Here is a 6,554-nt window from a genome sequence, read left to right as displayed (position 1 = left end):
ACTTAAGGCCATGAATCCATGGTCTTGGATGAAATGTTGTAAGGGGAGAATGTGGACTGATATGGGAGTGCACTGTTTGGGGGTGCAGGGGTCTATGGCCAGAATTTGCAATGGAGAGGTAGGTGGGGACAAAGGCACAGGGCGCCTGGAGTGTCAGGCCGAATGCTGAGCACTGGGGAGCCCACTGAAGAGTCCGGAGCAGGGCAGTGAGTGACAGGTGTGATTGGCGTTTCAGGAGGACTGTTCTGACAGCCAAGTACAGATGATCTAGGGGGCCGTGGCAGTGGTTGATGCTGTCGTCCTTTCTAAAGTAAATCCGCTCATCTCTTGCCCCTGGAGGTGGCTCAGGTGGGTCACCATGCCTGAATGCCCTCTCCTTGTTCATCTGGGCAAAAAAACGATGATTATAACACCTGTCTCAACTGCACTCACCAGCCCCCGGTGATGTGACAGCAAACCCGTGTCTCCCTGCCTCATTGTGGCTAGAGCCACACAACCTGCTCCCAGGACCTTTTCCCAGCCAGGTGTAACACAGCAGGTGTGAGTGTGCACAGGCTGGTCCCCAAGGCTTGCTGGAGTCTGTTTGGGGACCATGATACTCTGCCCTGGCATACTTTGAGTTCTGTGTGGTCTCTGTGATTCAGGCCACTGCTCATTCAAACCTGTATGTTGTCCTCTCCCACCCCACACGGCCCACAGAGGGTGGGTTTAAGCCGGAATGAACATCCTGGGGTGCAGGCATCCAGGAAGTCTGCAGTCCTGCCTACGGGGTGCTGAGAGCCCCTTGGCGGTACACGGATAACCAAAGGCAGAAACTGTAAGAGACCAGAGGGAGGGGCAGGTGCTCTGGGAGCCCAGGAAAGGCCAGAGTGTTTCTGGTTGGAGAAATCAGGGTCGTTCCCAGAGAAGATGGCGTTTGAACTGGGACTTGAGGAGACTATTTTCCATTTCACACAAGAAATATTTGATTATTTAGTAAAAAGAGGAAATAAAAAAAATCAGACCAGTCTGGCCAACATGGTGAAACCCCCCCTCTACTAAAAATACAAAATTAGCCAGGAGTGGCAGGCGGGCACCTGTAATCCCAACTACTTGGGAGGCTGAGGCAGGAGAATCGCTTAAACTCGGGAGGCGGAGGTTGCAGTGAGCCGAGATCATGCCACTGCACTCCAGCCTGGGGAACAGAGCGAGACTCCATCTCAGAAAAATTAAAAAAAGGAAAAAGAAAAAGAGGCCAGGCACGGTGGCTCACGCCTGTAATCCCAGCACTTTGGAAGGTCAAGGCGGGTAGATCACGAGGTCAGGAATTTGAGACCAGCCTGGCCAATATGATGAAACCCTGTCTTTACTAAAAATACAAAAATTAGCCGGGCACGGTGGCAGGTGCCTGTAATCCCAGCTACTCGGGAGGCTGAGGCAGGAGAATCACTTGAACCTGGGAGGTGGAGTTTGCAGTGAGCCGAGATCGTGCCACTGCACTCCAGCCTGGGCGACAGAGCAAGACTTCGTCTCAAAAGAAAAGGAAAAAGAAAACCAGTCAAAGCCCCACTTCCTCATATGTTATTGACATTGTCAACACAGCCATTATAGGTTGCATAACAATCCATTAGGTGGATCCTGCATAGTTAGTCCTCTTATCATTGGACTAATTCATTCCAGGCCACAGGACACGGGCTTCTGGCCTATGGCTGGGCAGTGGGGCCAGATGCAACTCAGGAATTGGTGCTTGAGCCCATCCACTCATTCTTCCACTCAGCAAATGTCTATTAAGAACTCAGTGCCTACCAGGCCCTGTGGATCCAACGAGTATCAGGACATGGTTCCTGTCCTGTCAAGTCTACTAGTAAGTGAGTCATAAGTGAAAAGAATTAGTTGTAGAGCAACCTGTAGAGTGCCACAATCGAGGCACAGGATGTTCCAAGATGCGGTGATGACATAGACACGGGAGCTTCAGCCCTGGGAGCAGGAGAGGACACCAGGAGGAGTCAAGGAGTGAGAGGGGACAGGCCTGATGACACACGCCAGGGGACCAAGCCCCCAGGGATGCCGCCAAGTGTGTCTCTGTCCACAGGCAGAAAGCTCATCCCACCGCCTCTCAGGCCTCTGAGTGTTTGTTTTTTCTGTTTTCTATTTCAAATATTCCCTTTCTCCCATTTTTGGGGGGACTGTTTTTATACTACTTTCCAAAACCTCAACTTGCATGCATGCTTAATTTGTTTGTTTTCTCTTTTTGACACTAAAAGCATTTAATGCTGTTTTTACCTCTGCATATAGCTTTGCCTGTTAATCCTACTTTTTAAATTATTTTCTAAATAGTCTGTTTTTAAATTTTTTTTAATTCTTGATTTACATCTTGTCCTAAAGATAATTTGAGATGCTACTTACATTTCAAAATTTCTAAGTGGTGTGTTTTACATTATTGTTAGTTGTATTGCATTTTGATCTGAGAATGGTTTCTAGAATTTCTACTTTTCAAAATTTACCAAAATACTCTGTAGCTTAATAATTATTTACTTTTGTCCACTGTCCATGAAACTTGAAAAGAAGGTGTACTGTTTGTTTTCAGGGTAAGAAATGTATATGTTCATATCTTCTATGTCCTTATTTATTTTTTGATTACTTGTTCAGAAAATGTGTTAGAATATTTCCAATAAAACTGTTCTCATGTTTTTCCTTGTATTGCTATATATTTTATTTCACAGTTCTTTGTTGTTTATTTAACATAAGAAAAAATAAAAAGGCCGGGCGAGGTGGCTCACGCCTGTAATCCCAGCACTTTGGGAGTCTGAGGTGGGCGGATCACGAGGTCAAGAGCTCGAGACTATCCTGGCCAACATGGAGAAACCCCATCTCTACTAAAAATACAAAAATTAGCCAGGCGTGGTGGCACATGCCTGTAATCCCAGCACTTTGGGAGGCCGAGGTGAACCCAGGAGAAAGAGGTTTCAGTGAGCTGAGATCTCGCCATTGCACTCCAGCCTGGGCAACAGAGCAAGACTCAGTCTCAAAAAAAAAAAAAAAAAAAAAAAAATTAAACCCATTCAAGGCTGGGCCCAGTGGCTCACACCTGTGATCCCAGAACTTTGGGAGGCCCAAGTGGGTGGATCCTTTGAGCTCAGGAGTTTGAGACCAGCCTGGGCAATATGGCGAAACCCCTTCTCTAACAAAAAATACAAAAATTAGCTGGACGGGGTGGAGTGTGCCTATAGTCCCAGCTACTTGGGAAGCTGAGTGGGAGGATCACTTGAGCCCGGGAGGTAGAGGCTGCAGTGAGCTGAGATTGCACCACTGTGCACCAGCCTGAGCGACAAGAGCAAAGCTCCATCTCAAAAAAAAAAAAAAAAAAAAGGCCAGGCGCGGTGGCTCAAGCCTGTAATCCCAGCACTTTGGGAGGCCGAGACGGGCGGATCACGAGGTCAGGAGATCGAGACCATCCTGGCTAACACGGTGAAACCCCGTCTCTACTAAAAAAATACAAAAAACTAGCCGGGCGAGGTGGCGGGCGCCTGTAGTCCCAGCTACTCGGGAGGCTGAGGCAGGAGAATGGCGTAAACCCAGGAGGCGGAGCTTGCAATGAGCAGAGATCCGGCCACTGCACTCCAGCCTGGGCGACAGAGCGAGACTCCGTCTCAAAAAAAAAAAAAAAAAGAAACAAAATTAGGGCTGGGTGAGATGGCTCACGCCTGTAATCCCAGCACTTTGGGAGGCCGAGGCGGGTGGATCACAAGGTCAGGAGATCGAGACCATCCTGGCTAACACAGTGAAACCCCATCTCTACTAAAAATACAAAAAATGGCCAGGTGTGGTGGCTCACACCTGTAATCCCAGTACTTTGGGAGGCCAAGGCAGGCAGATCACAAGGTCAGGAGATCGAGACCATCCTGGCTAACACGGTGAAATCCCATCTTTACTAAAAATACAAAAAAATTAGCCGGGCGTTGTGGCGGGCGCCTGTAGTACCAGCTACTCAGGAGGCTGAGGCAGGAGAATGGCGTGAACCCAGGAGATGGAGCTTGCAGTGAGCCGAGATCGCACCACTGCACTCTAGCTTGGGCGACAGAGTGAGACTCCATCTCAAAAATTAATAATAATAATAATAATACAAAAAATTAGCCGGGCGTGGTGGCAGGCGTCTGTGGTCCCAGTTGTTCGGGAGGCTGAGGCAGGAGAATGGTGTGAACCCAGGAGGCGAAGCTTGCAGTGAGCTGAGATTCCGCCACTGCACTCCAGCCTGGGCGACAGTGAGAGACTCCATCTCAAAAAAAAAAAAAAAATTAAAAATATGGGCCGGTTCTTCCTCGTGCTTGGCATAGAGCTCCTGCAGCTGAGCCTGGGTCATCCCTGCCCTGCCCGGCCCTAGGTGCACCCTGCAAGGCTCCTTCTGGTTTCCCTGGAACATGGGAGGCTGCTGAGTGTGAGTGGCGGTGTCTGGCAGGAGCTGGGTGGCAGGGAGGGCGTCCATGGCTGCAGCCAACAAGGGCAACAAGCCCAGGGTCCAGAGGAGTATCCGCTCTGCTTTGTGGCAGACCATGATACAGAGGGCTCCCGTGTGGCTGTCGGTTGCTGTGGGTGTGAACGAAGGGGGATGAATGCAGAAATGAAGACAAAGATAAAAATATCTATTTTGAAAGGAGTCAGGGCCGGGCGCGGTGGCTCAAGCCTGTAATCCCAGCACTTTGGGAGGCCGAGACGGGTGGATCACGAGGTCAGGAGATCGAGACCATCCTGGCTAACACGGTGAAACCCCGTCTCTACTAAAAAAATACAAAAAACTAGCCGGGCGAGGTGGCGGGCGCCTGTAGTCCCAGCTACTCGGGAGGCTGAGGCAGGAGAATGGCGTGAACCCGGGAGGCGGAGCTTGCAGTGAGCTGAGATCTGGCCACTGCACTCCAGCCTGGGCGACAGAGCAAGACTGCGTCTCAAAAAAAAAAAAAAAAAAAAGAAAGGAGTCAGGAGGCTCCTTGCTTCTAGTGAACAAGGGCAGCCCTGAGCTTCCACAGACCTTTGTATTTATTAGGTAGGAAGAGCAGGGAGGGAGAGGTAACTGTTGGTCACTTGCTTGATTTATCACAGGTACACATAATTTCTTTCTTTGTACAACAGGCTTCAGATGTTCTTATAGGTAATCACAAGGAACACTGCACTTGGGGCCCGATGGCCCTCAGCACTCCCCCCCGGGGCAGATGCCAACACCCTGCTTTCATGAGAACAGTTTACCGTTTACTCATATAGACTCCAGTGGTATACTGAGTTGGTCACAACCCCCATTTTCTCGGCCTATAACACTCCCAGAGCCACGTCTGTTTTGATGAGAAGCTTCATGATCATGGTCACCCAGGACAGCGACAGCAGCTTTCTGGTCAAGGTTGGCCTCCTGAAGATCCTGCACAGATATGAGATTACCTTCGCTCTGCCCCCGCCCAGTGCGCAGGCTGAGCAAGGACATCCGCGAGGCACCTGTCCCCAACCTCTGCACGTCAAGCTCCTCAGCGTCGTACCTGTCCCTGAAGGTTACAGTGTCAAGTGTGAATACTTGGCGCACAGAGAGGGCATCCTCAAAGCAGAGATGCTGCCAGCCTGCGAAGGTGGCGCCGGCGCCTCTGTGCGCATGGTGGTGCAGGCAGGCGCCAGAGGCGGACACCACTGCGTGCCCACCTGCGGGATGGTGTCAAGGGCTCGCGCGCAACACTGGAATAAGACTTGCAGCACAGCCACTGGAAAGGCTTTGACTGAGGCCTCTGCCCACCCCAGCCCCAGCCTTAAACCCCGCCTGGTCCCCGGGACACGCTGTGTGATGGTGGCTTCCTCGCCCCTCTCTGGGGTGGGCATGGGGTGGAGTGGCCCTGGTCAGCCTCCCACCTCTGCCTTCATTCCTGCCACCACCCTGCCTCTCCCGTGTCCTCTTCCACTTCCTCCTCTCCGTGTGCCTCAGGCTCCTGTCAGAAGACATGGGTTGAGCCCACAAGGAGACTGTCTGGGGAAGGGATGGGGAGGGCGTGGGGTGGGTTCTCCCCACTGCCCACCCCAAGCCACAGAGGCTCCAGCCAGGGTCTGGGAGAAGACGAAGCTTGCTCTGTGACGTCGTGGCCCCATCACTGCTCCTGCTGCCTGGCATCACCCACCTCTCCTGCCCCTCCCTCTTCTCCACTGCTGTGCACAATGAGTCCCCACCTCCCACCCCTCAGGTCTGTGTTACTTGGTTTTTAAGTGACTGATTGGGATAGAACCCTAAAGAAAAAAAAGTCCAGTGGATACGAAATTATATATATATATGGGCATGGTGATTCCTGGTCTCAAGTGATCTTCCTGTCTTGGCCTTCCAAAGTGCTGGAATTACAAGCATGAGTCACCATGTCCATATATATATATAATTTCATATCCACTGGAACATGGCAAAACCCTGTCTCTACTAAAAATACAAAAATTAGCCAGGCGTGGTGGTGTACGCTTGTAATCCCAGTTACTTGGAAGGCTGAGGCAGGAGAATTGCTTAAACCCGGGAGGCGGAAGTTGCAGTTAGCCAACATCACACCACTGCACTCCAGCCTGGGCAA

At 50.9% G+C, this 6,554-nt stretch overlaps 1 long non-coding RNA gene across 1 annotated transcript; it reads right to left on the bottom strand.

The window, feature by feature from the left end:
- Positions 1-3,637: 3,637 nt before the first annotated feature.
- Positions 3,638-6,120, bottom strand: LOC139359864 (uncharacterized). The gene is made up of 3 exons (XR_011616379.1): positions 5,499-6,120; positions 5,218-5,383; positions 3,638-4,563 (listed from the first exon to the last, which is right to left on the bottom strand). It is a non-coding gene; the product is annotated as an uncharacterized lncRNA (long non-coding RNA).
- Between the last annotated feature and the right edge of the window lie 434 nt (positions 6,121-6,554).

Source organism: Macaca nemestrina, chromosome 18 (assembly GCF_043159975.1).
Source record: "Macaca nemestrina isolate mMacNem1 chromosome 18, mMacNem.hap1, whole genome shotgun sequence".
Classification (NCBI taxonomy): domain Eukaryota; kingdom Metazoa; phylum Chordata; class Mammalia; order Primates; family Cercopithecidae; genus Macaca; species Macaca nemestrina.
The sequence above is the reverse complement of the archived record's forward strand: the minus strand, read 5'-3'. Positions and strand labels throughout refer to the sequence as shown.